A 25,618-nucleotide genomic window follows, 5' to 3' on the forward strand; every position below is an offset into this window, starting at 1 on the left:
CTGCTTAGTGAGAGCCCACGTTTCGCACCCGTACAGAACCACCGGCAGTATTATTGTCCTGTATATTCTTATTTTAACGTTTTTAGACAACAGCCTCGACTTAAGTAAATTACTCACGGCGTAGAAGCAAGCATTACCCGAATGGAGTCTCTTATTTATTTCGACATTAATCTCGTTTCTATCATTTATGGTCGTACCCAGATACCTGAATTCGCTAACCCTTTCAAAAGTAAAATTCCCAACTCTGAGATCTTTCTCCCCTCTGCAGATTCCTAGCTTATCCACAATCATGTACTTTGTTTTTGATTCACTCACTTCTAACCCTGTATATTCCACCGCTTTTATGAGGATTTCCGCGTTTCTTACTACCGTTTCCCTACAATTCCCCAGTATATCCAAATCATCTGCGTAGCCTAGTATCTGCGTTGTTCCATTAAGCGTTGCGCCCAGCTGGCTAACCTGCATTTTTCTAACGGCATACTCAACGTTAAGTTGAACAGCATCGTAGAGAGCCCATCCCCTTGTTTTAAACCATCGCGTATCATGAAGGGTTCTGGTACATTACCGCCTACTCGGACTTTTCCCGTGCTTCCGTTCAGATATATTTGAATTAATCTCACGAGTTTTTTCGGTACACCGAGAAGTACTAGAATTTGATACATTTTGCTTCGCTTAATAGAGTCGTACGCTTTTTTAAAATCTATAAATAGTTGGTGTATGGTTTCGCAAAATTCCCACTTTTTCTCTAACAACTGTCTTACGGTAAACATTTGATCGCTCGTCGATCTGTTGCGCCGAAATCCGCACTGATAATCTCCTACTATATCTTCCGCGAATGGAGTGAGTCTAGCTTGTATTACGTTTGACAGAACTTTGTAGCACGTTGCTAAAAGTTAGATACCCCTATAGTTATTGCAGTCTGTCTTATCCCCCTTTTTAAAAATCGGTATAATGATAGATTCCTTCCAATTTTCGGGTATTGTTTCATTTTTCCAGATGGCACATACTAGTTTATAGATTTTGAAAGTGAGCTCGACGCCCCCACCGCGATTCTTGTATTGCTACCAAATCTAGATTGTACCTATCAGCTTCCTTTACGAGTTCTTTAAATGCGCCTGCTCTGTATAGACTGCGAACATTCCAAGCTCCGACCCTTATGTCCCTTTTGGTTCGGATTTGATTTTTTTGAGACATGATAGTATGTTAAACCCGCGCGCTTTGGATCCCCATCGCAGGTGAGTCTACCGTTCTAGAGGTGATAACCCCCATAACTCTCTAGAACTAAGTATGAGAGTTTTCCGACTTTGACGAGGACAGTGTCAACTCGTCGTCAGACACACTACGGTTTCATTCTCGCATCCTAACGCCCCCCTGCAAGGCAGCGCGCCTTCGCTGGCATCGTTACCGCGTAAGACCAGGTGACTAATCATTCTACACATCCCCTTTCGGGGCAGTTGTCATCGCTCCCGCATCCTCCTCGGCAGCAGGATTTTTGCCCATTTTTGTAATGTGTGATGAAAGAGATAGATTGAGAGATGAGAGATAATGTGAAGTGTTTTTTTTTGTTGTGGTGCTTGCGTAGTGTTTCTAGATGAATGCGTTCGACAGTATGGGCTCATCACACCCACGCCTGTTCCTATCGGCTGTCCGCGGCTGCTTCTGCTTATTCAATTTATTCGCAGCTAACCTCTTTCTCAGGGGCTGTTCCTCTATCCGCAACCTAAGGACGCGCTGTGTAGTGGTGATAGGCACCCACCCGTCCGATCTGGCCGACAACGCCCAAGACCCGCTTAGGGAAGCGGCATTGTAACAGTCTCTCACAACTATTAAAAGTCAAAATTCTAATTACCTAAAACCTTGACTAAAAAGCCAAAACATTTATCACTTTCTCCATATAAAAATATGCTAGAAACCAGAAATACAATGTGCTAGAGATAGTAGTTTCTGCGTAACTGGCTATAAGTAAAATTTGACCTGCTCAATTAAAAAATTCGCATGAGCCTTGAAAATATGAACGAAAACGGTTTAAAAATCAGAATCATCTAGGTTACATATTTCTAGGTAACATAGGAAGTGGCAGTGTTATATTTTAGTTGTCTAGTAGTTTTTTGTCGCATTCCTAGCACTAAAGTTACGTGTTTTATCGTTTCAGACAAGCCGATCTGTACCGACTTACATCCAGCTGGACTGTGTAGAGACCTCTATTTAGAAAGTAAAGAGATTTTTTGTGAGAATTTTGTATGTACCTCGACAATAGGTTACGTATCTTCGATTCATGAATTGTAAAGAAAGATAACCTGCACGTTTCAATACAGTTTGGGTAAAATGCACTTTTACGCACGCTCCGTGTGCGTTCAATCATACTTCCCGCCTCCTGGATCAAAAAATAACCTATGATACACATGCGAAAAGTTGATTGTGCACTCGCTTCGCTCGGCCGACAAACCTCCCACTCGGGAAGAATCAACTTTTGCGCACGTGTATCGAAATATACTATATTCGATACTATATTCACCTTTTCCGTCTTGGCAGTTTCTTGTTAATCAACCATAAAGAAAGTAACGCATAGTGATCAGTTGTATTTCACGCCTCCTCCTCGTGATTAACATGTATAAAGAAATATTTATATTTGAGGTTATGTTGGGTCAGGGACTCATGCTCCCTTTACAATTATAATTATGAGGCATGTGATAAGTCATGCAAATGAAGTTGATTCCAAGCCACTATTCAAAATTTTCGGAACGCATGGAAATTTATTCTCTATCAAACATCATCACGCCGATGCAAAAAAAAATGACAAAAAAACCAATCGCAGCTATAGCACTTAACGAATCAAGAGAACAACATGTCATGATGTAATGACAAAGCGCAGTGGTGAATTCTTCTCAGAAACTCGCCAGATCCAGCTCCGATTGGACTCTTTGAAATGGTTTCGCCGATAATTAATGACCTTCGCAATTAAGCCAGAGAGCGCGCAAATGAGTGCAACTATAAACACGTCTGGATTAGTAAGAATACGGTGCTTGTTCGTAAAACCGATAATTTGAAAGTTATTCCGATTGTCACCAAATCAGACCTCGACAAAATGATTTGACGCCACGATGAGCCAAATATTCTGAGAGAAAATCCGAAAATTCTTTCTTAGGAGTTGCTCATATAAATGTCAACTCGCTCCGCGACCATTTGGATAAAATAAATGATTTCCTAGTAAGCAAAAGTGTTGACATTCTTTCAATATCTGAAACCTGGCTCACTCCTGACCATGCAGATGCCTCAGTCCATCTCTCTAATTACCAGCTTATTCGCAACGATCGCGGCGTTCTTAGTAAGAAACAAAGCAAACGCACATATGTACAGGGTGGTGGCGTAGCATGTTATGTACGAAATGGCATTAATTTCAAGGTCCTCCAGAGGTCAAAAATTACTAGTATTGACCAGACAGAGTACTTGATCATCGAATTAGTAGTGGAGAACGATGAGCGCTTTCTTTTTTCCACGGTCTATAGGAGACCATAGGCTCATGTCTTGTCGGAGTTCTTCATCGCACTGATGCGATTTATGCCGTTGTACACTAATTTAATAATTCCAGGAGACTTAAATGCAAATCTTATCGACCCGAATAACTATTATGGCACACATCTTACAGCCCTCATTGAAGAACACTCGCTTTATTTTGTCCCCAGCGGAGCTTTACATCATATTAATCTCTCAGATACATGGCTCGATCTTATCTTAGTAAATAACAAAGATTTAGTCGTTAACTTCGAAAAATCAACAGCGCCCTTCATTTGTGGGCATGACTACCTCATAGTGGATTTTCTCTTGCGCAACGTAAAGCCGATAACAGAGTTAATTTTGGCGAGTCTTCGTACAATGACGGATTACTGGTGCGATTTCAGTTAAAATGGCTGAGTTTTTTTTTCAGTGAAGAGCCCACGTGCGCGCCAGGCTCGGAGTTTTTATGAGTTGGACTATAGGGCCTCTTTGTATTTTAGAAAAGAAACTTGAATCCTTCGATTTTTCCGAGGTTGAAATGTTTTTCCACTAGACGGGAGGCGTAATAGAATCGAGAGTAAAATTTTGTAAATGTATTTTGAATGTAAAGTTTTAAATGAAGATAGTAATTGTTATACTCAGATTATGAAATTTGTTTATGCAATTAAATGTAGAAGTATATGAAAAATCGGTTCGCGACAGAATATCTTATGTAAATATGTTCTAAGTAGTTTGAATTTTGTTAAGAGATAAAGGTAACTTTGTATATTTTATTAATTTAGAGTTATAAATATAAGCGTAAATTTTTCGTGGCAGTTATTCGAGTTATAAGCAGAATTCGGAAGTATTTGAAATTATTGTATTAAGGTGTCAAGTTTTGTTGAGATTTGCGTAATGCGCGCGGTTATCGTTTATTTTTGGAATAGAGAATGCAAAGAAAGACTTCAAATATTTTTGGCATGGAAATTCAATGCGTTGTTTTTATTTCATATCTATTGAGAGTTAAAATTGCAAATATACTGCCTATTGAATTTTTCTAGGACGAATTTGTAGCGGCTATTTTTCACGGAGTCACTAATATTCGAACCTGATGTCTGCGAGAACGATGAGGTTACTGGGTACAACAGTTACAGCATCGCTGTTTGAAGAAAAGTGCATTACTTAGCACTGCTAGGAACGATCATCATCACAACCCGGAGCGGAAAGCAAGCAGCAGAGAAGCGGCTCATCCAGAGCGGCGATTTGAAATGATAAGAATGTATATGCGAAGATTTCTATTTACGCAGTTATGCTTTCGTATTCGCATTTGAATCGGTTTTGTTAAGAATTCTTAGATAATAATTTAATATAGATACGCACAGTTTATTGTGCGAAGTAGGATTTCGAGACGGAAAACGAAAATATTTGTTGATTGATCGCAGTAGGCTTTTGAGGCGCTGCGACGAAAATAATAGAAATTTGAATGCGAAAACTTTTTACGAAGTAGGCTTTTGAGGCGCTGCGATATAGTTGAACTGAATATAATTTGATTTCTTTAGCACGTTTAAAATTGATTTTGAATGATTTAGTAAGATAAAAGAAAATGATGTGGTTTTAAGGAAATAAATGTTTATAATTTCACACGACTCTAAATTGCTTTAATTCTGACAGTTGCTTCGCTGATTGGCTAGGGCCCAGGCAAATTGGCGTGGCCTCTGTGCTGAGTTGGGTAATTTTTTGTTTTGTAAATTGTGGACATTAAGAAATTTTCGTGATAGTCATCGTGAATTCTGTGAGCAATAGGTCAGGCCGCGCAAACACTCACAGGGATGAGCTGCATGAGAGTAACTAATATGTGATATTGGCACTAGGGATATGAAATCTGTGTACCGGTGACGTTTTTGATGTGCGAAGAAGCTCTTGCAGTGCGTGGAATTTGGCAGTGCGATTCCACGGCTGTAGCGCCTCTTGGGTTCAGGACGATTTGAAGTCGTCCTGAGACTGTTGTAGTACCTTGGTTAAGAGTCGCTCTGCGCTAAGGTAGTTCGAATGTCGAGGCCGATGAGTCTGAGCAGGGGGAGCGTCATTGAGGTACTCTAATTTGGTAACGCGTAGAAGCGTAGAATTTTATTAAATTATCGCAGTTTTATATCGTGATTGATAGAGATGAACTGACAAATAAGGAAAATGCTAGATGTTATTTGAATGCGAATGCGAAAAGCGTGGCTATTTTGATTAGGCAGAAAGTGTTCGATGAACGATACACATAATGTAATTTGGATCACGAAAGTCCGAACTGATAGTGGCGAGTGTAGCAGACCTGCGCATAAGTTAATTAGATTGTTAAAAGTAAGCGATTACGAAGTATGAATATTTGGGACGTATGTGTGGGCGTATGCATGTATGTGTGTTCTTTATATTTTATTTTGTACGTGTGTTCGATGCCATTTCCCTTCTTCAAGTTTACATGGTTTTCCTGGAGGCAATGGGCGAATGCCAGGGATTATGTACTTTTGAATCCGCGCTAGTGTTCAATTGTACTGGCAGCACATATTTGATTTTAGTATGCAGTATGATGTATGGTACAAAATTACGGAGATTTTGTACGAGGGGGAGAATTGTTCCGGACGTAACCGAGGGCTACTAGGGATAATAGCAAGTGCACCGTATTTATTCTTTATTAATAATATATTCTACCTATTAAAAGTCTCTCAGTGTAGTCCTCGGGAAAGCATCTTTGTTTTAGCGGGCCCGACTTTTCGGCGGCGTTTAATGAGTAGAGCGTCAGTTCTCGGCGACAACTTATGAGAGGTCACACCAGGACCTGATCGTTAGGAGATTTCAATAAAGTCATAATATCTGATCAACAATGATTTCACAATTTATTTTTGAACCTTGATGTAGTCTTGTCCCATACAACATGAAAGTTGAATTCGTATCATCTAGAATGAATTCGACTCTCATGTACAGAGCTATCTGCATTTTTTAACGCCGAAGTCATAGGGTTCAGGGTGCAAAGCCGAACCAAGACTGTTAAGTAAAACTGAGATGGCAGGCTATTTCCGAATAATTTAACAAGTCTTAATGCAAAAGAACAGACATCAAACTTCAATATCATGGATTTAGCATAATTATGAAAGATTTGGTGGTTGACAGTGACTGCGCTCGCATACTGATGAGATTGAAATACCTGTGCAAATCTCATCATTGGTGACTTTGAGTGCATCGATGACAACTTTTTACACAGTAATTGTACTTGAATAATACCAAGTCAGTCGGTACACAATGCTGTATGTAAATACTGTCATGTATGAGAGCATGCAAGTGTAGAGTTATGTTTTACTATTAATGTGCACCTTAAAAATCATGTTTCCCCTTCAAAACACATTGTAGATGAATTTATAGGGAACATATATTCATCAATTTATGAATATTTTCAAACAATGTCAATGCAGAGAAGGATCATTGGTGTGAAAAGTAAGGTTATATGAACAAATCATAGTGGAGAACAAATTCTACCGAGATTTCTTCCAGAAATTATGTCTGATTTATCGGGGTTTTCATCTAGATTCTACTCTGGAAACCTGCTAAATTTGAAAAATCTTGGTAGCTTTCTGGTACTTTCTCGGGAACGCTGCTACCAGAGTTGTAATGTTTTTTGTGACCTAACTGACTATCTCGATCTCAAGCTAAATCGCCTGTTCAACACCTTGGTTCGCTTTGTTTATCGATTGTCGCGCGATGCAAATGTAGTCCCTTACACCAAAAAACTAGGATGGCTCCCTCCTCGCAAACACAGAATTTATTTTATGGCCGTGCTTACATACCAAATTCTGGCAACAACTCGTCCGCCTTATTTAACCCCCCTTTTTTCCGTCACTGAGCGACGATTTCCGTCGCTCTAAAAGGACCCAGCATCGGCCTTCGACAGCCCTCTAGCCACTACCACGACCTACAGCAAGAGCTTTAGCATTCAGGCGATGAAACTCTAGGACGCTATCACTTGTAGCATTCGCTTCAAACCGACCATCAACTTGTTCAAAGAAGCGTTGTTTGCACATTTGCTAAACTAATAATATGCGAGCATTATTCATCTCTTAGACTACAAACTAATATTAAGTGATTTAATTTAGATTTTTCCTTGTTTCTGCGTTTTTCTCCCTTAAATATATTGCTGTATTGCGCCTAGTTTACTAGTTTAATAGTTCAATACTCGAAATCAAATTATGTAATTTTGTAATATATCGTACTTATACGGCTTCATAATAGCGATTATTTGCGTTAAAATACAAAAATTGTTAACACATTGTATGTAATTTTGCACCCTGGCATACGGTCTTTCACGGCCTTGCCGGAAATAAATAAGTTGTCAAGTCTCTCTCTCTCTCTCTCTCTCTCTCTCTCTCTCTCTCTCTCTCTCTCTCTCTCTCGGATGGAAAAAAATACTGAAATATACGAGGGGGGATCCTTCTTTCCTCGTTGTGTGTATCGAGGTTGATTGATTTCGGTCGGATGCGTGTGAATTGTGTGCTGTATAACGCTCTGTAGTGGATATAGCGAACGAAATTAAGCGGTATAGGCGGATCAGCGTGCGAAATTTAATTGACGGCTCTCCCGGGTGCTCGCTCTCTTTCCCGAATGGAATTTCGGGTGTTCCTCCCATAGTTTCGAGGGGCTGATTTTCTTCAGTTTGATATCCTAACTTCAACGCTCGGAAAGTCAAAGTTGCAGAGAGACTTCGTTCGAGTACATTATCTGTACGTTGCGCTGTATATTGAGGCGTTGGCTACAGATATAAGGCACGGGAAAATTATTACGGATTATTATTATTACGGGAAGCGGATCCTCAAACGGTATCAAGTTTCCGAGTTGGAGAGGTTACTTATGTAACCCCTGACCCGCAGCGTATCTCTTAACTATGCACACGAAAGTTAGGGAAGTCGAACAGCTCTTCTCGCCGCTGTACACACTTGAGTTACAAATCGCAACAGAGGGCACTGATGTAAGGGCACTTTTTCTTAAAATAATATACCTTCAAACCGAGCCACCCTCGTTCCAGAAAAAAAAATAAACGAACGATCCTATAGCGGAAGCGCATCCCCGCGGAAAGTCAAACTCGCATCCTCCGGCGAACCGTAAAAAAGAAAGCAGACCACTACACGCAGCGGTGGGGCAGATTATGAGGCAAACCTCTCAACTCTACCTCTGTCTTCCTCTTACAGTTCGAGCTATTCACTCCCACGGGGTGTACGACCTGGCAATGTCAATAGTGCATCTATTTGCTCGGGACTTCGCGCGCGTAGGTGTATGTGACTGTTTGCGTGCGTGTGTGTGCGAAGGGAAGATAGAGAGATGCGTAACGCTGCTCTCGAGGAGATGGAGATCCATCAAGCTTCGATCCATGGCCCTTTTCCATATACTCGGATGGATGTTTGCCTCCCAACGGGGAAAAACGTGTCGTCGCTCTATATGCGCCACCGCTGTTCGATTGCTCGTCGAGTAGGGACGCGGCCTGGTGCACCTGGGCGCGCGAGTGAAACTCTGAATAAGCAATGGAACCGAGTCGACGCTAAATGGTTATTCCGTTTTCGGCATACGAGACTCCTGTGTTATTGCCCCGGTTAATTGGGAAATTTGATTTCGCTCACTTATCCGCAAGCTCCATATAGGTATTTAATTCAAACTAAAATAGGATTGAAAATGAAACTATTGATAATAGCCGATCGATACGTCGCGAGGTGCGGGAATCCTCGCGTAACTCTCTCTCTCTCACTCTCTCTCTCTCTCTCTCTCTCTCTCTCCCTCTCTCTCTCTCAGCTGTTCTCTTTTTTTCAGCCTCGAGGTGTTAATTCCTTCTATAATTGACAGCGATAGACGCGTGACGTAGCTACAGACGCGCGCAACTGGATTGGAATGGACACACGCGGATCATTCTTCGCGCAAAATTCGGATAGTGTATTGAATTCGAAACACGCGCTTTATATATATATATATATATATATATATTGTTTATCGACTGCCGTAGTATAGTTGTTATTGTTATCGCGCTGAAATTTCGAGAATGAGACTGTCATTAAACGTGGAAATTTCAGATAAGTTAATTTACCGTTTAACGCCACATTCCAGAAAAATAAAGAAATAAATACACTCGTCGAAATTGCTCCTCTCGGCCTTTGACGTACGTCCGTAGAAAAAACAACATCATTAGCTCCTATCTGTCAGACCATTTGTCGGTCACTGCTTTCTTTTAATTTCACACTTCGGAGAAGCTCGTCCCCTCGAACCGCAGCATACAAACTACGTACGGGAAGCTTCTAAATTGATCTACGCAGGCTCGTGTTCTCTCTCCCTACACAGCCGACCAAACCGTCATTACACTCTCGGTTGCAATACGACTCCAGCTATAGCAGTACAGCAGCCTCTACATAAACCAACCTCCTTACTCGCTTGCGTTAATTAACATTTAACTCTTGAGTCTCTCGTGGCCGCACGCACTCGAGTTATCGCTCGAATTTTCGAAATTACTTGGCTCGTTTGAAAGATTTTGAATTTCCCGCTTAATTTTTAAGAGTCAGTGCAGAGCTCTCGAGTATACCTCCAACGTTCTTTAATGATCATTAGAGCGCACGAAAAGAGCAAATGCCCGAGTACAATGCGCGAGGGCGCGCGCGTTTTTCGGTGCAGCGCCGTTGAAAATATGCGGAGCGACTCGAGTGGTCCGCCTCGAGGGCCATCGTGCCATTGTTAGTTTTTAACTCGATTCGAATTAGAAAGATACATGGTCGAGCTTTTTTTCAGGAGGGTCGTCGTGTATATAATTGTTATCTGCTGTTGAGGATATTGCTGCTTTTTTTAAGGTAAAAGGATGGATCGGGGAAAAGAGCTCAAGCGAAAGCGCAAAGTCAGAAAGTTATATTCCATATACTTTTATCCTTCTATTCGGGAGATTCAATCTTGCCGAATAAATTTTAGGGAAGATATATGACGGAGCGCGAGTTTGAGCGTAGCAAAAAATTCTGTTTGATGGGAGAGATCGAGAAGATAGCTCAAATAACAAAGAAAAATCGCGGGTTCTTGTTATACTTAAAAATATACATTAACGTTATAGAGCTGAGTTCGGTGAAGGAATGTAGTGTCGAAATACGAAATAAGAATTTTTCCATTCGCGCCAAGGAAAAGGAATAGCCAATGCCTGTGAAAATTGCCCGACACTGCATCGATAGAGTCAGTCCTTCTTTGTTTTTTCTTTGGTCTCCACCTTGGGAAAACCAATTTCCTTCCGAATACGTTCGAATCGCCCGACCACAGAGACACCACGACTTAGATTGTTTCTTGCTTCTCCCACGAACCACTAAAAAATGCATCGATGCACCTAGCGGTGGTTGGAGAACCGCTTTTGAAACCGGCATAGAAAAGTTTTTTATATGCAATTTAAAATAGAGTACGACGACTACAAGTAATTAAAGATATGGTAAGAATCGTCTAGAATGAGAAAATCCGACAAAAAACTGAAAATTCTCGTTTCGGCGTCATTTTTGAAGATTTTTACCCTATTTCAAAATGCTCGTATCTTTTGATAGGGACGGCCATTTTCGACAATTTTTTTTTTATTTCAAGGTCTCGGGCTAAGCTGTTCAGTAATATCTGAAAAATAATGCTCTCTTGGCCAGGTAATAAATTACCCGGGGCGCAATAAAGGCTATTTTCTGGTAACTATTTGGGATTGTAGCTTGTTATATTTGTCATAATTTTATTTAAAGGTGTATCACTAATACATCTTTGAACAAATTATAACAAATATATAATAAGCCACAACTAGAACTCTGATGCTACCCGCCGAACCGAGTGGAAAAATGCCTCTGTGACACTATGCGCGCGCATGCTTCGGAGAGAGCGCGATGCGAATGAGGTAGCGCAAGAACTGGTGCCAAAACAGTACCGGGTCTGTGCTGCATCGGCTTCGCTGGGACCGTTCTCATTCGGCACGATTGTGTGCCCTAATGGCACGCGTATGCGCTGTATCAGCATTATTCAGCTTTCCTGATTCTGCACACAAGTGCCGGTGTCCACCCAGGCTTAATTGTTGACGTTTTGATGCCAGTATGAAAGTGTCGGTGCCCTGTGGCGCGTTACATTTTATTGCTGTTAGCGGGCGTAGAGGACTTTTGCGTCCACTACTCAATTCATTGGCAAATCTAAAAACGCGAAAATCAGTACATGCGTTACAAAAAATATGGTGTGCACCAAGGGCTAAGCGGGCTTTTTGGCCTCGTGTGGTTGCAGTACTCGTCTGCGGCTCGTAAACGCCCTCGCCTTCGCCTCGGGCTAACTCGCCTTGACTCGTACTGCAAACTCCACACTCGACCTAAAAAAGTCCACTTTACGCCCTTGATACACAATATACTATTTTTCTATATCAATAAACCAGTATTCAGCATAAAACTTTGAGGCTATGCATTTTACATAAAAACGTTAGAAGTAAAAGTTGTAGGCATTTTCAAAACACAACTTTGTACTGTGACATGCATTTTTTCAAAACGCTTATACATAAACAACAATCCTAGAAACTTATAATTGAATAACAATTTCGGCGTCAGGCAATATCTAAGCAAGCGTGCAGCACGAGCGTCAGTGGTCATGTCTTACACGCAAAACGTGAAGCGTTTCAAGCGCCTTGCATCGCTTCGCTTTGCGATGCAAGGCGGCAAGCCACCGCGGCCATAAGGCCGCGTTTGGTGCGCTAGTTGATATTATAAATTACATGAGATATAATACATGCTGGTGTTTTGCACATTAAAGAATCTTTAGTGAAAAACATTAATTTTTCTTCTGAAGTGCGAACCGAGTTTGGAATGACATATCCATACAACTTTGAGCAAGGTGAAATTACATACGGAAAAAAGGTAGGTACAATTTCATACAAGTGCAAATGCTCATCTAAAAATACAGCAAGCAACCATTTGGCTACTATTGTGAACTATGATTTTCAAGAATAATTGCATAAACTTTGTAAAATGACGGACCATTTTGTTCGGATATCATTAAAACAGAACCGCTTTTGATACGTTTGCGTTGGGACACCCGACAGAAGTGATAACTTGAATTAACATAAGTGGGAAGTATTCAAAGTTAAAATTGTTTGATGTTAAAATATCGAATAATACAGTATAATTAATAATTCATATTTATAAAGAAATTCGGTGGGGGGGGGGGGGGGGGGGCTAAGTTCTTGCATCGAACGATGTGGACAGAATTATAAAGAAATGCCGCCTGATATTTTGACGCGCGGCTCCTGTTGCTGCGAGAGCGAGAAAAAATAGAAAAAGAGAGGAAGAAAGAAAAGTGCAGCACTTTAGCGGCAGCTAAATATATAGACAAAGTGTAGCGCGTTACATTGAATCTCCTACAACGATGACTTCGTAAATTATTCAATGAACTAGCTAAATACAATGCGAGCTTCGTGCGCTCAATTGTCTCGAGTTGATAGGTTGTAGCTATACTCGGACTGGATAGTTGATTCTTAACCAATCAAATCGCTTAATTAACGACTTTAAAAAATTTGGTCATCGCTTTTTCAAAGAAAGAGAAGATATTATGGTGTATTGTGATATCACGGATTCGATTAATATGATTAATGCTCGCGCATACAGCGTCCGTCAAACACACGGCCGATTAGTTGAACAACCTGCGAATAAATTACGAATCATCGTACGCCTTGTCGCGTGGTAGTCCGTCGTCATTGTAATAATGTTTGCGCGCTGAGTCTCTAATTGTGTTTGCCTCCATCGGTAATTTACTCCTCCGCATTCTACATACGCGCCTATACCATATATACGATGTATTTCGCGCGAATATAAACATTGTTGCCGAGCGAGCGTCAATATTATAAGCGATATTGTTCTCTCAGAACTTAATACTATCTCTAGTTTAGAGTCCGTATGAACGTTGTTGTAGATATTGCTAAATTGGTATAATAGAAATTATACGATACAACGAAGCGAATCGAAAGGTTAAAAAAAGAGTAAACGCCGGGACTCGAACTCGCGGATATGAAAGTCAGAGACCTGCGTTGCAACCACGGATCTTTAGTACGAAAAAAGTGGGCCTCAGCTAAAATGCCAGCATGTAAAAATAGCGATATGCTAAATAGGTTGGTGACAGTTTTTTTTTTCTATATTTAGCTCCGATCGATACCAAGTATAATTAAAAGAAACAGTCATTTCAATTTTAAATTAAATAAATCAATATACGCATATAATGGAATATCGTAACGTTGCCGCTGTTGTCATTTACAATCATACAAACGCTTCAGTGGCAGCACAAGTAGTATCAGCCGTCGCATCAATTAAAATTGCAACGTTTGTTAAAATTCAAATTATAATCATGCGCGGCGAGATCGCAGTCTATATGTATATCTATATTAATATGCATTACGTAAATATATTTATGCGTGTGTGTGTATTTTTACGTAAGCCACAATATCTCATCTTTATGCAACAATACCCACGAATTAAAGATACACAGCGCGATAAACAAAGTCATGTCGAGATGCAGTCGTCAAGTTCCTTTAATATACAAGTATGGCGCGCGTCGAGCTATAGCTATTTCATTTATCTTCAAAACGACCGCGTCCAACAAACTTAAAAGCCAATTGTAATTGAACGCCACGGTACGTAAAAGCGGATTTAGGGCTGCAGATGGATGAAGCTCCGTTTCACAAGTTCGCCGAAGGGTCAAACGCTTTCTCTCGGCCTGTCTCCCGCTTAATCCAGCGTGAAATCCACGATCGTAATGAACCTGGATTTCTCGAGTGGTTTCTGAAAAAGATTAAAATTTCAAAGTTGACACAGCCCTGAGTAAACCGTTATGGATATTTGTTTCATCCGCAAACGGTAAAGTGGTCTTCGTAAAATTTCTTTTTCAAGAAGCTCTCGGTCAATCGACTGAAAAAGGAGTTACTCAAAACCCGAAGTGCGCGCTCCCCCAGAACGAGACGAAATTAAAAACTCTACTCGACTGCAGCAACATTTCACATTCCGCATAACGATAACACATATCGCACATTCACCTGTAAGTACCTACATGCCCGACAACAATAATCATCGCGCTTGCGCTCGCACTTTCTTCGGAACACCGCACGTAAAAAAAGCTACAGAAGTTCTCTCCGCTCCAATAGTAATTGCAGTTACAGCCAGCGTATAACTTCGCGCTTGCAAGCTCCAGTCTCTCTCTCTCTCTCTCTCTCTCTCTCTCTCTCTCTCTCTCTCTCTCTCTCTCACAGACTAGGGCGAAATCAGCGGCAGCGGCAGCAGCAGCGGCAAATACATCTGCCAAGGGCACGCCTGTAACGGGTGCGCCGAAGAAAAACAAATCGGCACCCGCATCTCTGGCTAGCTCTAGGAATCAATCGCCAGCGAGAACACAGGCGACGTCCTTAGAGACGTCCCTTAAGGACATTTTCGCGGCGCTGGATGAAATTCAAAAGATCCAGAGTGAGGCCCTTCAGGCGCAAAACACCGTGTCTGATAGGGTCTCATGAATTGAGAAAAGGTTTGGCCCTCTCGAAAGCCGCCTCAAAGCCCTTGATGACTTGCCTGCACTCAAGACTCGACTAAACAATGTTGAGTCCTCCATCTCTGAGCTGCAGGCACAATATCAAGAGCTGTCGTCAATGAGCCCCGCAGAGCAGCAGAACATCAGCATTGCTCCTGCCTCTGAGGAGATCAACAACCTCCGCAGCGAGCTGGCTGAAGTTAAGAGGAGGCAGGAGCGCTCGGCTAATAATGTGGTGGTGATCTCTGGACTGGCCTATACCCAGGAAACATCACTGCAACTCCTGGCTTTCACCGTCCTGGCTGCACTGGATCCCACGGTCCTAAGGCGGGATGTGGCAACCGTCAGGATCATGGGGGGACTTGACGCAACCAACATCAATGCGCAAGGATTGCCACCTCTAGCTGGCACTCTCTCTTCCAGTGCCTGGCCCGCTCCATCATCGTGGCCAAAGCCAGGAAACGCAAACTCCACACTAGTGAACTGGATGCTGCCCTACTGGAGGAAGCGAGAGCTCTCCACCCAAACCACCAGGGACTTGTCAACATAAACGAGCTGCTTCCTCCATACATTCACAAGCTGCGCATAAAGGCCAGGTTAGAGGCAAAGAAGAGAAGGGGATGCCACTCCTTCGTGAGGGACGGGAGAGTCTATATCCGTTCTGGCGAGGACAGCGAACGGGCCACCATCATCTCCACTGATGCTGATCTTGAGGCTTTTTTAGCCCGTACGCCGCCAACAGCCAACCCCAACATGGATACCACACACTAAAACGCACACATATCTTTCCACCAAAACCACCATCTAAATCATCCAACTTATCCACATCTGCCTCTAAAGCATCTCTGCCCGAGGGTCTAAGGGTCTGTCATTTCAATGCAAATTCCCTTACGGGTCACATTGAGATGATCAGGCTCTTCTTGTCCACTTGTTCCCCTTTCACGTAATAGCTGTAACTGAGACCTGGCTAAGTGACAAGATATCATCCATCCCTTTACTGGATGGTTACACTTTGCACAGACGGGGCAGAAAGGAACGATGGAGGTGTGGTCCTCTACATTCATCATTCATTGACGACTAGCGTTATCTCGTCATCTGCCGGGTAAGCCGGAGTATCTTTTTTGTGAGATCACAGCTAAGGGAGTATCGTCCATCTTCGTGGGGGTTGTGTATCGCCCTCCTCACTAACCCTTTATCCAGGGATCTAATTTCATTGAACAACTAACAACACTTATGCACAACTACTCTACGAAGGTCATCATGGGTGACTTTAATGCCGATCAGTTTTCCTCATCTGAAGACGCCAATTTCATCAGGGCCTTCATCGATGAGAACTCCCTCACTTCTGTGCCATATGGTGCAACCCATCACAGACAGGACTCTGACACCTGGCTTGACCTATGCTTAATTGATGAGCAGGATCGCCTGCTCTCATACTGGAAGAAAGACACTCCTTTCATCAACGGACATGACCTTATCACGGCCACACTCGACGTACAGATTCCACGCCACGTACCTGCTACATACTCTTACAGAAACTACAAAGGAATCTGTGCTGAGAAGCTAAGGGACTTCCTTAGCGCATGTGACTGGTCATCCTTCACCACGCCATCACTTGACGAATGCATTACCATTCTTAACGCTCACATCACGAACGCAATAAATCATCTCGCCCCATTAAAGACTGTGACACCTGAACGTAAACGTCACCCGTGGTTCACCGCGGCTCTTCGTGACCTTTTAACTGAAAGGAACAGACTCTACAGGCGCTTTCGCAGAAGTCGTTTACCTTGGGATCTATACTTCTATAGAATCGCAAGGGACGATGCTCATACACAGGTTGAGGAAGCCAGGCTGAATTACTACTATTCACGCTTGTCTACCTTGACCGACGTTGCAGAGATCTGGAAAGAGCTTGAAAATCTTGGTATTACTACCTCTAAATCTCCTTCACCTGCTCGGTTCTCTTCAGATGCTCTCAATAAACACTTTAGTTCCATCTCAAATGACCCTTAAGCTCCATCTGTTGAGGAGTATCTGCGAACCCTGGAGAGTCTGGGCCTCCCTGAACACTTCATCTTCAGGGCTATCACGGAGTCGGATGTGTCTGCTGCAGTATCACACTTTAACACCCAGGCCAGGGGAAGCGATGGCATTCCACTGGTTGTAATCTCCAAAGCACTGCGAATACTCGCTCCTTTACTTTGTCAAATTTTCAACCTGTCTCTGAGCGAGGTACGCTTTCCTTCAGCCTGGAAATCATCGATCGTAAGAGCACTAAACAAAGTTAACTCTCCAACAGCTGTAACTGACTACCGTCCGATCTCTCTACTCTGTTTCCTGCCCAAGGCGCTAGAGTGGCTTGTGCACAAGCAAATCTCTGAATATCTTGAAACAAGACTTTACCTTGACAATTTCCAAACTGGCTTTCGCACTGGCCACAGCACGCAGTCTGGCTTAATTAAGCTGACTGATGATGTCAGGCTTGGGATAGACAGGAAGAAGGTCACTCTGCTACTTCTATTTGATTTTAGCAAGGCGTTTGATACTGTGTGTCACGCCAGGCTATTTGGAAAGCTATCCTCTTTCGGCTTTTCCAAGCAGGTTATCTGCTGGCTTGCATCTGACCTCACGGGAAGAGAACAGGCCGTCATTGGTGACAACAATGAACTCTCAACTTTTCTACCATTAAACACCGGTGTTCCACAGGGGTCAGTTTTACCTAGATTCAGATGTGTCCCATCTAATCTACGCGGATGACCTGCAGATCTATAGTCAATGCCACCTCGAGGAGCTTGATTCTTGTTCTGTCAGGATGAGTGCTAACGCCGAGAGGATAATGGGCTGGGCTGCATCAAATAGACTTAAACTTAATGTCCTTAAGACTAAGGCAATCGTCCTGGGTCCCCCCTACTATATAAATGCTCTACCTACTACTGCTAACACCTATATAAATATAGGGGGAGCCCGGGTCGACTACGAATCATCGGTGCGCAATCTGGGGTTGGTGCTAGACTCCAAACTTACGTGAAAAGAGCACGTTACACAAATTTGTAAACGTGCTCACTCTTTAATGTACCGTCTCTATTTTTTTGGAAGAGCACTAACCTCAGGTTGCGCCAACACTTGGTGCAAGCACTCCTATTTCCCATCATCGATTACTGTTCACTGGCTTACTGCGACCTGACACAGGAACTAGACTTGAGGCTGCAGAGGCTTGTCAACACGGGGACCCGTTATATCTACGGTGTAAGGAGGGACGAGCACATCTCCCCTTATAGGCGTGAGTTGCAATGGCTTACCGCCGCCGGACGTAGGAAATACTTCATGGCCTGTTTTCTAAGGAAAATGTTAAACACCTCTGTACCTACCTACTTATTAGCCTATTTTGATTTCCACGTCGCGCTCAGGCCTGTAAGGGGTGAGGTGACCCCCCTGGACATTCCGTCCTTCAAGACGGAGACGCTGAAGAACTCATTTTTCATCAGTGCTTCCTACCTCTGGAATAGCCTTCCATCTCACCATCGCAACACACTATCCATATCACACTTTAAATAAACAGCTAAATCATACTTCTTTAAATTGGAAAACACGCAAACATGACGTAAACCTATCCATCTCATTTCACCTCATTCCATTTACTCTTCACACTATCACTTCTTACACAACAATTTTATCTTATCTGTATTTACTATATTTAAATATGTACAGCATAATGTACAACAATAAAAGTATATAAATCTAAATGTAATCTAAATCTCTTGGCTGGATAATAAAAAAAGCTGTAGCACGACGTAACTTGCATCTCTCTCCATCCGGATTGTCTGTGTGTTTACCGCTTCTGCGTATTGTAGCGTACTATAGCAGACACATCGTCCTAAAAGCCAGGCTGGCTTTTGGGGCGACCTCATGAATGCAAGTTGCCTGCGACAACTCCTTCACTTTGATATGCAAAATGATTCTCGCAACAATGATTTAGCATCCGAGGACGTATAAGTAGCGTTTTTTCCTCTTTCTTTCACTCTCTCGTTCTCGCGATTGAGCTTTTCTTTTCTCTTCTTCTTCCCTTCTACTTTTGACTCGCCGACTGTTTATCCGAAAAGTAGACCACCGGAATCGGCTCCATATCCGACTATCTGCGTGTACGTGTATGTGTAGATAAGGCGTTGCAAGGGACGGCTCCTTGCTCGCAGAAAAGTAAAAGTAGCGCGAGAGAAAGTTCCCCCCCCCCCCTCTCAAACTTTTGAAATATGCATGACTACGTAGCTTAGTGCTTTTTGCTTCTGTATCTCGAAGAGCCTTCAAGTACATGTATTTTTGGATAAGTATATTCATTACTCTGTTTTGAGATCATTGTTAGCTGCTTTTTTCTCTCCCTCTGGTCTTGTTTGTCCGTTGTTGTTCGGAATTTTTGGAGCGCGAAACGTCCATACAGTCGGCATGACCCACCAAGCGCGACCTTCTTCACTTGCGTTATTTTCGAAACTCTTTTACCTCGATGTATCAAGGCTTCTTACAAATAAATTCGATGTGCAAACCGAGGTATTCTCTAAATCTCTCTAAACTATTTCAATCGTCAGTTGCGCCATTATAACTGTAAAACAGTGTATCTATGCACACTAGTTAGAATATTGTCACTATTTCAGATTTAGAGTATAAGACCTGCAACGATAAAACGCTTTTTCGCTTGAAATCATAATATTGACTTCACTTTTTGTTTGAAATCGCTTTCTACCAGGAGATAAACGCTTTAAAAGTTAAAATCATCGTCACGTGGCGTGAATAAAGCAAGAACCACAACAGCAGTGCTCGTCGTCGTCGTCTCAGTGAATTCGGTTATTGCCAGCATGCATATTAATTAGTACAGCCATCCGAAAATCTCGAAACACAGATTCCCTCCAGCAACCCCTTAACGAGCCAACCTTCCTCAGCAATAAACGCATCGTCGCAACTTCACACACACACATACACACACACCCGCGCCCATCTCTTGTCCACGGAGACACACTGTACACATGTATATACGCAGGACTCTGGAGATCGAAGAGCAGACCGGTCCTTCGCAAAGGCGTTTTCACCGCCGCGTCAAGCGTTACCCAGTAGCCGGTGCAAACGCACTCGCAATGCAAATATTTGTCGCACGAGTGCAATTAAGGCCCTCGTCGTCGTCGACGACGCCGACAATCAGAGCTGTGAGTTTGCACGTGCGCACGTGTATCCCTATACGTTTTCAAACGAGTCTTATCCATGTAGCATCTATATATTTTAGACTTTTATATGTGCAGGTATACGTATATTTATTTGCTTTTCGGATGAATTTGCATCCGATGCAGGAGGGCTGTACTGCTCCCTTCTTAGGAAATTTGTTTGCTCGCTATACCGCCGCTGCCGCTGCACACCAAGCACTTCCCCAATGGTAATAGATGCAAATAGCGGCTTTATTACCTGTTGGCTCGGCGTGTTTAGATATCCTTTAAGCAGTTACTCTCGGGAAATTGAAAATTATAATGCACGATATACGCTTTCATCTATATTTATAGACGCTGCTCAAGAGAGAAAGAGAGAGACAGAGGAATGAAGATATATCTAGAGTAAACAATTCCCAGATTCGCCGCGAGAGAAAAAGAGCTTTCGCGGGTCTAATAGCCTTTTCTCTTTCGAAGAAGACGGAGAGAGAAAAAAAGAGGACGTACACAGTTGTGCCGCACTACTCACCGTCTTAAGTTTTCCATGCGGCGCTACACACTAGAAAAAAGCCCAGCGCTTTTAGAAACCGCCGTCCTCTCTCTCTCTCTCTCTCTCTCTCTCTCTCTCTCTCTCTCTCTCTCTCTCTCTCTCTCTCTCTCTGTCTAGCTGTTTCTGTCTCCGGCGTGTATATAGTCACTTTCCGCGCTCTGAAAAGCTGCGTTTTTTCTCTTCCATCCTTCTACTCTTCTGCTCCGAGTCATTATTTATTTCAAAGGCTTCTCGGAACTCTCGACGCAAAACTGATTGCAGAAAAATTATGGAAAAAGCTCTCTCTCTCTCCCGCTCCGGGCTTTAATCCTTCATGAGGCTGTCATGTTTTTAAAAGAGTGCATTACGCTAAGCGTCTTTCGGCGAACAGGTTGGAAAATTAATACGGAGCGGCAGGGGATCTATTTTTCAGCGAGGCTTTATTTTTAGATCATATAAATAATTACATAAATTTTAATCCAAGAGCTTCACCTCGAACAAAGAGGGAAAATCGTCGCGGGGGAACATAGTAAAACAGTTACCCCGTAGTATAGCGGCAGCGAAAGAAACGAAAGCCTTTGCTCGTATTTCGCCGCGGAAATCCCCTCGCTGGAATGAGTCCCCGAAGTAAATAGCGTATACACAAAAGCTTGTCGCGCAGTCGGGCTGTGTATAGTTTCTCGATCCACGAGAGGGAGAAGCGAAATTAAGACGATTAATGCCTGGAGCAAGCGGCAAAAGAGCGCGACTCGTCGCGTACTCGTATACATGTATATAAAGCGCACTCGAAAGGCACTTTGGAAATCTGGCTACTCGTCGGCTGCACGAGGAGGCGAGAAAGTGCCTCTTTTGAGTTTGTTGCTCCAGAGCTGCGGTGCCAATTTACCACTGAGACGAGCTTCTTGTTTTTTTCCTTCTTCCTCGCTTCTTCTCTGAAGAGCTGATGCTCTTATCGGCACGGGAATCGCGACTGAATTATCGCTCGGGGAATATCCAATGGAGATGAGAGGCAGGCCTGAGACGGATAGTCGATTTCGCTTCTAATGGATTTTTAGATGGATCGCGGTAATGACAGGATTATCATCGAGATGCCGACCTTTGTTCGCGGTGACCGTGGTGCTATTCGAATCGGCTTTTTCCCGCTTTATTTTGAAATGCTACTCCTGTGGAATTAAAAGTCAGCTCGATCGCGGGTACAGCCAATCAGCGCAGTTATCAACATTAATTGGCCCTTAAATTCAATCAACTATCGAAGTGTCGAACCTTCTGCCATGAGATCGTCAAAAGTTAACGCGACAGACATAATCAATATACCAACGTTCGATAAATCGAGCCGCGCCGTGTCTTTGAATAAAATACGCGTTACTCACGGATGACAAAATTAATTTTCGACGCCCAATCATTCCCAATAACTATATTGTGCAATAATCAACAAAAACCAGTCGAGAGCGTTTCGCTTGAGAAATCAAGTCTTCTCCAGGCGTATTAAATTCCGAATAATATTCACTTGCACGGGCTGTATGTTAATTTTCCTCAAACTCACCCCCAACTCGCTTTCTCTCTCTTCCGGCGCTTGTTAGCGAAATTAAGCAACTCTCCGGCAGGCCTTAATCACGCCGATTAATTTTGCCGAGCAAAACCGACGTGCCAAAAACGAGAAAAGAAAAAAGAGGGACACAGCAAGAAAGTTGCGCCCGCGGGTACTGCGGAAAAATCAACGGCTTTCCAATAACCGCACCATCCGTGTCATATAACCCTCCTCTCTCTGAAGTACTTTCGAATGGCGATCAGCGCGGGGAACGGAATAATTAAAAAGTTTCTCCGAAGTGCGCACGCGCGCGAGAGACCAATATATCCTGCTCCCGGAATTTTCCATCTCCGATTGCTTTTCCCGCTCTTTCTGCCTTCATTTTCGCGGTTGGAGAATGTAAAGGCCCGCGAATGTGTGTGTAGGAGGGTTATGAAAGTTTTGACGGTATAGGATAGAAGAGAGATTGATAGATAGATATAGGAGTTCGCGTGCGATATTGCGTGAGTCACTGTGTATAACTGTAGACGATTTTCGATAATTTCACGGAGAATATTATTCCCGAGAATCTTAAGCACCTACATAGCACGACCAATTTTACATAGGCAATACAACGCTAGAAAGCGTCTATGTGCCTCCTATCACAATTAATTACTTATCGTTGATGGCTAGAAACCTACTTTATTTGATAGACAAGGAAATCGGGGTGCGCCTTGCGCACTCCTCATCATGTCATTGATTACATCTTATCAGAAACATTTAAAATTTTTGCCGCCTGCTGAGTACTAACAGTTTGAAGCGTTTGTAGGCCATGTAATAAAATTTGCGTTCCTAAATTCCATCATTTTTATAAGATAGGGTAAAAACAAACAATTCAAAGTGGCTATGTTCGAATCAGTTTAGTGACTAATAATTTAATTCTTTTATCACATAGAATATAATAGAAAAAGCAAATTATATATTACAATCAAAATTAGCGCGTTCCTCAATCTAACAAATCATACCGACCAATTGCGTTCTCTTAGCAACCAACGAGAATCACGTTATAAATGCTTCACAATTAAGTCCATCATTTTTTTAATAGAGCATCGTGGCCCACTTGTACGCACAAATCAAAATGTAATCTAGGTTGAACTCATAACAGTATTTGATGAAAAATTTAATACGTATAGCACAAACGTGCAATTTTTATTTAAAAATCAACTTTCACTTGTTGAGATTCTGGGAATCGCTATGAAACGGATGTAATAACGAATAGAACGATACCCATATGCATGTTTTAGAGCGACTAGAACATAGTAAATATTAACGGTCAGGATGTACGTCAAAATCGGAGTAAATAATAAACGTTGATTGCAGAACACAAAATCCCCGCAATATTATACCAGTGCGTGTGTGATGTCTCTTTAGACACTTCCCTACGAATTCCCCGTTTCCCGAGATTTCACAAACCGTCAGCTTGGCGACTGCTCGGTTCTCGGCTCGGCTGCAAGAAGCATATATACCCGTCGCGCATCACCGGCTAAAAAGCCCTGGCAATTTATTTCCCTTCCGAAATCGTGTCACGCCAACATCACGTAAAACTCGCTCTCCCTTTCTCTCTCTCTCTCTCTCTCTCTCTCTCTCTCTCTCTCTCTCTCTCGCTCGCTCGCTCGCGCCAGCGCCGATAAGAACTGTACAGGAGCATTTCCCTACACTCCGCGACTTGATATCTCCTTTGGCGGCGACGACGACGACGTTATATCCCCAGGGTAAATTGCTCGGAAAAACGTTACCTTCAGCTCGGTTTGAAATTATCGATCTCCGTTGCTGGCGTATACGTATACGTGTGAGCCGCTCCGCAATGATTGCTTTTGGGAAAATTCTCGCCGTGCGTGCTCTGGCTCAGAGTAAAAGGCGGAATAAACAGCTGGAATATAGCAGAAGCGCCGCTTGCGTGCGGGAGTACGGTTGAGATATTTGACAGTTAATACGCGACGGCGAAATTCTCCGAGTATTTACCTCTCGATTGCCGAAACACTTTTAGCCGCGAGCTTTACGATTACGACCCCGAGAACGACCCATAAAAAAGCAGCGCGGTCACCCACGCGCCTCTCGTATGAGTCGATAAAAATGAGATTCCCCCACTCCCTTCCGCGGAATAAAATTATCATTATCGCGGAGAGAGAAAAAATTAGCTCGGAGCCTTAATTACACATGCTTGCACATATATCTCTCTCGGGCTCGCACATCGAGAAATCTAGAACTAGAGCTCGGCGGCGCTATCTCTCCTCCTCCGTAGAGCGGCCCAATCTCCGCAAAATATCAGCCGCGCTCTCGCGCATACACAACGACTCGTGCGGCCGATGTACACGGCCTACCACTACCACTACTCGGCTCCAGTCGTCCGGAAACTTGGCGCGAGCAAGAAGGGTAATTCGCCTAATAAAACGTACAACAGACATTCCGTTTCCGCGCTATATCCCCCGACTGGGGCAAAGCCGACCTCACTCCTTCCCTCTCTCGGGGATGAACGTGTATACATCGGCGCTGAATCTATGGAAACTTTCGGCTGGCCCCCCGGAGCCGCTTGTTATACGTTAGATATAGCGGGTGCATGCGGATCGCGAAAAGTAGCTGCAGCACTCGGCCGCGAGGAAATTAATTAGATATGCGGGCGGGAATGATATACGAAGACGCGGGGGAGGTATAGCCTAGACGCGCACGAGTGGGTTCTTCTTTCGAGAGGAGGCAGAGCGCATGACAGCCAAAGGGGTAAGGTAATTCATTAAAGGGTCGAGGAGCTGGGAAATATTGTTCGAGTGCTTCGCAGATAGCGCGAATCGTTTGAATTTTTCGCCCCGAGATTTTTCAGCGCGACCTAGGGAAATTGCGCGTGCTCGAAGTAGGAAATTAGAATTTTCGAGCTATTTAAGTTTTCGTCGCGTAATTTCCAAAGCGGAAATTTGCATTTCAATTACAAGCCGCTCGCTCTTGTACTCGTTTTCTCTCCCTCTCTGACTCTCTGTCTAAACGAGTCTAAGGAAAAATAATTGTCGCAGCGATATTAAAGTCCGCGGCGGAGTAGCTTTTCTCGAGAGCCGCGCCGGATCCTTAAACAGCTGTAGTCGGAGTCCGAGCACGCGACTTAACCCAAATTTCGCAGAGTCGGACCGCTACTCTCTTACGGCCTTTGTTATCCCTCCCAGAGGAAGATACACCAGCGCGCGCTTTTTTTCTAACGAGCCCAAAGCGTTTGACCGACGAGTGTTTTCATTACGGCCGACGAAAAATTATACGTGCTTGCGCGGAACGAGCCAAGAGGGAACGCGCCGCGGGGGCAAAAAATAAAAGGAACTAGTGTACGCG

The 25,618-nt window shown here is 43.2% G+C and overlaps 1 protein-coding gene and 1 long non-coding RNA gene across 3 annotated transcripts in view; one reads left to right on the forward strand and one right to left on the reverse strand.

Moving 5' to 3' along the window:
* Positions 1-6,344, forward strand: part of LOC100678070 — a 94,188-nt gene extending 87,844 nt beyond the window's left edge. Inside the window, exons 9-10 of one of the 2 annotated variants that reach the window (XR_004228027.1) lie at positions 2,153-2,212; positions 4,536-6,344. This is a non-coding gene — a long non-coding RNA (uncharacterized LOC100678070). Of the gene's footprint in view, positions 1-2,152 lie in introns of both variants that reach the window. The other variant, XR_004228028.2, reaches the window with a different exon arrangement.
* The window catches only part of LOC100678098, a 134,886-nt gene that overhangs the window by 86,273 nt on the left and 22,995 nt on the right, over positions 1-25,618 (reverse strand). The window lies entirely within an intron of this gene.

The sequence above is a fragment of the Nasonia vitripennis genome, chromosome 5 (assembly GCF_009193385.2).
Source record: "Nasonia vitripennis strain AsymCx chromosome 5, Nvit_psr_1.1, whole genome shotgun sequence".
Classification (NCBI taxonomy): domain Eukaryota; kingdom Metazoa; phylum Arthropoda; class Insecta; order Hymenoptera; family Pteromalidae; genus Nasonia; species Nasonia vitripennis.